The following is a 6539-nucleotide window of genomic DNA, read 5'->3' on the forward strand; positions in this document are numbered from 1 at the left end:
CCACCCCATAGCCCCGACGCCCACCCCCCTCTCTCGGCTCTCTATCTCTCCGCTCCCCTTCTCCCTCCTTCCCTCTCTCTCCCCTCCCTAGCCCCCGCCCGCCCCCCTCTCTCTCGACCCTTCTCCGCTCCACTTCTCCCTTCGCCACCCCTCTCCTCCCCCCTCCGCTCGCCCCTCACCTCGTGGCTGTGGTGAGGAGCAGCGGTGGGGCGAGGCGTGGGGCGATCAATGGGGCCAAGGGTTGCAGCTCGACGGCGGGGCGAGGCGAGGCGCAGCGGCGCCCTGCTCGTCTAAGAGCTGCGGTGGGGTGAGGGGATCCAGCTGTAGCGGTGGGGTGATGGGATCCAGCTACGACGGCGGGGCGAGATCCAGTGACGGTGGCGGTATGTCTACTCTCTCTCTCTACCGGATCCAGTGGGCAAGTGGGCGGCGGCGCGCGCGGGGCTCCAGCAGCGTTGAGCGTAGTGGCGCGGGGATAGGCAGCGGCGGGCACTGCTACCGACGGGGCCGGGGGGGAGGGGCGGTGCCAAGCGTGCCGGCAGCCGGCAGGGTGCGTCGCGGCCGGTGGGGCGTGGGGCCCAACATCCTTTTCTCCTTTTTTTTCAAAAAAGGCCACTGCTGGTTCTAAAACCGGCGTTGATGGGGTACCCGTCATTGCCGAATTTCAGATGACGGATCCGAAACCAGCAGTGATAGGGGAGTTGGGGGCCGGTGGTGATATACAATTTTGTAGTAGTGGGCGCTACAAATGAAAACAAACTGAGAATAAAATGTGTGTCCGATGACCTCTCTCCTTTGGGGTCACCGTGCGGCTTCCAAGCTATGTTTTTTATGTAGGCCCAATGATAGAAATTGTAGTGAGATAAAAGCGTTGCGCGGTTCATGCTTGCCGGTTTAACATCGCTTGTGTTTCAATTTGTTACGCAAGCATAAATCGAAAGCATTGTGGAATCGACACTCCCTTGCATAAAAATAAAAGCGTGTGGGAAGCATTGTAGTGAGATAAAAGCGTTGCGCGGTTCATGCTTGCCGGTTTAACATCGCTTGTGCTTCAATTTGTTACGCAAGCATAAATCGAAAGCATTGTGGAATCGACACTCCCTTGCATAAAAATAAAAGCGTGTGGGAAGCTTTGCCGGTGCTTTAATTTTCTGGTAAATTGAATCGCAAAAAGGGATCAACACTCCATTGCACAAAAATAAAGGTTTAAAGCCTCAGCAACAAAAAAAAAAGCATTGCGATCCCACCACTGGTGGAAAAGTGAGTATTAGTCTCGGTTGGATAGCCTTGTATATCTCGAATATCCAATCGGGACTAATTTTCTGAGACTAAAGGTCCCCCTCTTTAGTCCCAGGTCACTCATCCGGGATTAAAGACCCTCTTTAGTCCCGCATTACCAACCGGGACTAAAGATCTTTTTCTTTTTACCCTGAATTCTTTTCCATATTAATGCTAATTGTTGCTTCCCTTATATATATAGCTATACGTATACATCCTTAGCATACACTACTTACACATATATGTTCGTATTGTACGCATATCGTATATATATTTCATGATAGTACATGCATAACTACTATATATACAATTCTTAGTAGTTTATACACATCAAGCTAGTATTTATACAAATACTATATATATAATAATTTGTCATCTTCATTCTTAGGATCCTCCCATCGTGGTGTTGCTCGTTCGGTTATTGAATGTCCATCGTAATAAAATTCTCCAATAAGATTTATCACCTCGTCCACCAGAAATCCTATAAGAGCTTCTTAGGTTGCCAAAAGCCTCTCCTTCTCCAAGAGTTCTTCTCTAATATGCATCATTTGTAATTTTGAAATTTGTAAATGTTACACCAACAATTAAATATAAGGAGCTAGAAAAGGATTAATTCTTAATATGTTTATTTTACGTACAGTTATATCATTTGATATCACCTTGTCCCCCACGAAATGGTACATGTGCTCACAGCCGTAGTATCCACATAAATTATTTCCTTTTTCTTGTCTCAAGCACTTTAGTGGAAAAAAGTTATGAAATATTCATGTTATAGAATGTACAAAATATGCAAACTTCATATATACTGGTAACGTTGTACTGAATGTAAATTTTTCTTTGAAATCACCACGGTGATGCTTACGGAATCATTTCCATATGCTGCGAATTAAAATAATGAATCATACAGTGTTAGGTGAAAATTAAGGAATCAAACTTTTGCATAGAGATAAAGGTCAAGAATTATTACAGGTTAAGCATATCTTGAATGTCTTGGTACTCGTCCTTTGGTTTCCTCAACGAATCAAACACAATAACGTTACTTTGATCAATCATAATTATAAGGAGAATTCAATGGAAACTGCGTACATAAATGTTTATATTAGAACTAACTAACATTAATTAGGCAAGGAAAAGGAAAACAAAAATAGACGGTACCCATACTTTTTTAAAGTTGTAAGGTAGTAGTATGTATTGCTTGTAATTCTGTTGCTCTAAGAATTTGTATATTCGGTGCAATGTATCCTTTGGGTGATCCTGAATATGATGTTGGTTAACAAGCATTGGGTCCATGAAGCCAACGATGAAGTACGATTCTCGGTGGCACCTCTGAATTTGCATCCTACATAAAATGAAAGACATCTAATAAATACATACTTACAAAACCCAGATGCTGATGAGAGAGACATCAAGGGCATCTTGATGGTACACTTCATAAATATCCTTAAATTCCAGCCACAGTAGTTTCTCACCTTCACCCAAAAAAACAATCGGTTTAACAAGAAAAGCGAACATGAGCCTTTCCTTGGCCACTCCATGTACCACTGATGGAATTCATACATCTTAGTTGAGAGCTTCCATGCCAGTTTAGGCCTGACTAGAGGTTTGCCTAACTCAAAGGGCCATTTAGGTACAGTCTTTTCTGGAGGTGGCGGTTTGGCTTGTCCTAGAACTTCAGCAAGTGAGAGACCCATGTCTTCCATAAACTTAATGGCCTTGATTTGTTGTTCTAAAGGCAAAGCTGCAAAAGCTTGTTGATCTTGATCCTTGATCTGGGGGACAGCACGATTGGATGACGACTCTCCTTGTTTTTTTCTCTTGTAAATTTTAACTAACGAACAATCGTAGTTCGATAGTAATGTCTTCTTGACTTATTTTTTCATGCCTATAAAAACTTTCATTTGGCTGGATCTACTAGCTTAGGCTCCGTCTCCTTCACTTTTCTTTTTGCAGTGATTTTTTCAAACCACTTCCTTACATGTGCTTGCAACGCCTCCTCCAATTCCTCAGGAGTCATATCGCCTGCTAGCTTCTTAATAGGTTCAGACTTCTTTTTTTTCTTCCTCGGTTCTTTTGCCTTTGGCTGCTTTGGCTTGAAAGGCGATGGTTGCGACTTCTTGAGAGGTGCTGCAGGTGCTTCCTTGCTCACATCAAACTTTAGTCCCAGCACTGCAAACGGTGATCGGGGAGGGGTGTTTTGGTCATCATTGCTTGCACCTCCATAATTCTATGGTGCTAGGGACAGTGATCGAGTAGGATGCAAAGGTCCCAGTGGTGACGACGGTCGTGGAGGTGGATGTGCTAGAGATGACGGTCTTGAGTTATGAGGAGATGGTGGCTACGGGGGATCTCTGGGAAGAAATAATGCCTCCTGATCGGGGATGATGATGTAATGTTTGTGCTGTAGAATGATACCGTGAAGTGCATGTCGTAGTGTCCTTTCCCTGTCACCTCCCGAGAGGTCGAGCTCTAGACCTTCATATTGACTATCACAAATCTTCTCCAGCCCAACTATGGAGTAGCCAGGTGGAATCTCCATGCCATGGCTTGTTTGTCCTAGCAGGATTGGTAAAGCACTTCCGTATGCCACCTGTACATATAGGATAAATAAATAAGTTATTAAATTTCTAAGGCATGGATCAATTGAGATAATTGTATATATGGTATATATGTATACCTTAATTGTGAGGTTACCAAATGGTCTGTACAGCTCACATGGTCTGTACCGTTGGTTGTCCTGCACAACCACTGGTAAGCTTGGCATGTTCTCATTGGGGACCCTTGTGGAAACACAGTTGCTTCGGCATTGAGAAGGGATGACGATGATGTTGGGATCCAGCATTGCTCCAGATTGGGCCATCTCAGTAACTGCTAGGTCCACTCACCGACTAATTTCTTCATTCTTACGTCTTGCTCATGCACTTTAGCTTTTAACATGCGCCGCCACCTCTCCTCTTGTTGTTCCTTTCTTCTCTTCCAGCTTCTATATGTGTCGATGTCCCTACGGAAAGCATACTTCCATAATATCACACCGAAGCCTCAGCAACGTCCTAGGTGTTCAGGATTCCTGAGCGCCAAAGTGAGCTCGTCGTTCTCTCTATAAGGCTTGAACTTTCCTGCCTTAGAATCTTCAATGTTTTTGATAAGCCTGAGGGCCTTCTCACGTAATTCTTCATTGAAAACAAGTGTCCCATCCTTAGGGCTAAGGGTGCCTTCGTGAGCGTAATACTAATTTTTCAATCGATCGGGCCAGTCAATAGTCGCTGGTACGATACCTTGATCGAGTAGGTCTTGTTCCATCTTTATCCATCTGGGAATTGCACTCCTGTAACCACCTTACCCTAGACGATGATGGTATTCCTTATGACGGGTATTGCCTATGTTGATCTTAACCTTGTTCGCACTATCTTCACTCCTCTTGTATTCCGAAATGAGTTCCAGTTATCTCTTAACTTTGACCAGTCATTAAAATCTGGAGTTCGGCCCTTGTTGATATAGTTGGCATCCAGATTCTTTTGGAAGATCCGAAATTGGGTTGCCATCTTCTTGAACATCCAGCCTTTCACTAATTTTTCATCGACGCCGTCAGGAAGTGTGAAGTGTTTCTTAATATCTAGCCACAACATATCTTTATGTGTCTATGGGAGCACGTATGGATCATCTTTTTTACTGAACTTCCATTCTCGAATGCTAATGGGCACATTGTCCCTTACAATAGCCCCGCATTGACTCACGAACTTTCTAGCGACTTTTTCGGGAGCAATTGGCTGGCCCTCTTCTGTACTTCGATGATATGAAGTCTTCCCTCCCTTATCTTTGTACGACCTCGCAGCTTCTTTTACGTCAACGATCCAGAGGGTTAAAAGTTGAAGATTCATTAATTAGTACACAGTAATAAGCAATATGAAGTTATAGATGGGGTAAAATAATGAAAATGATATATACCTTGCCGGAACCTTCCATCACGAAAATGTCTTGTTTCGCATTGTCATCAACACTATGCTCGTGCTCATCATTGCCATCACTGGACATGTTGAGTAACATCTCCACCTGGCTACCCTAATCCTCGGTGTAGATTTTTGGAACGTTTGAACCACTATCGCCAGCAATAATCTGCTCCATTATATACCTTTCATCCTCTTCATCTCCCATCTTAACTAATGATGACATTAGTTATACACACATGTAATCATAGATACATTAAATTAAAGGTTGTACAATAAATGTATATGCATGAAATCATACTAATTTGTACGAATTTCCTAAGCATTTATAGTGATTTCTACTAATTCCTAAGCAATTATAAAATTTATTTGAAGCATTTATACTAATTTTTACTAATTTCCTAAGCAATTATAATTCGAAGCATTTATACTAATTTGTACTAATTTCCTAAGCATTTTATAGTGATTTCTACTAATTTCCTAAGCATTATAATGATTTCAAATAATTTCCTAAGCATTTATACTATTTTGTACTAATTTCCACTAATTGTCTATGGCATTTGCACTAAATTTAATTCTAGTATATTGAGCATTTTTCTAAGCACTTATACTTAATTTATACTTTTTTTTCTAGTTTATACAATTTTCTAAGTATTTAAACTAATTTATACATTTTTTCTAAATATTTGAACTAATTTATACTAATTTTCTATAAATTTATTCTAATTTATACAATTCTCCTAAGTTATCTAATTTTCTATTCTAATTTTATATGAAATAAAAAATGCGGCTTGCGTCAGCAAGCCGCGGTTGGAGGCGGTGCGCCTATACCTCGATGCACGGGGTGCCGGGGATGAGCACACGGGGGATGAAAATTCACCCTTTAGTCCCGGGTGGTATTTCCAACCGGGGCTAAAGGGTCCCTCACCTTTGCCTTCCCGGCGCAAACCAATACTTCCACCCTTTTATTTCAACAACCAGTTTACTCAAAATGCTACGAATTTTATAAATATGTAATAAATGTACCAGAGTAGATGAGATGTTGAATAATTTTTTTAGGTTACTGTTTTCAAGATGCAATAAAAAACAGTACTAAACTATAATTCTTAACATGTTTAAAGTTGTTTTAATATTTTTGCTTAATCAAGAAAAAATTAAAAAACTAATGTTTTAAACATGCAAAAATATATCCAATTAGCTAATGTGTTTAAGTTAATATATTAACCGTATAATATTTTTAACCTTTTTTATTGTTGTTTATATTGATCGAATAATCATGTGATGAGCCAAAAACTCTCATAAAGGACGATCATATTTAGT

The sequence above is a fragment of the Setaria italica genome, chromosome VIII (assembly GCF_000263155.2).
Source record: "Setaria italica strain Yugu1 chromosome VIII, Setaria_italica_v2.0, whole genome shotgun sequence".
Taxonomy (NCBI): domain Eukaryota; kingdom Viridiplantae; phylum Streptophyta; class Magnoliopsida; order Poales; family Poaceae; genus Setaria; species Setaria italica.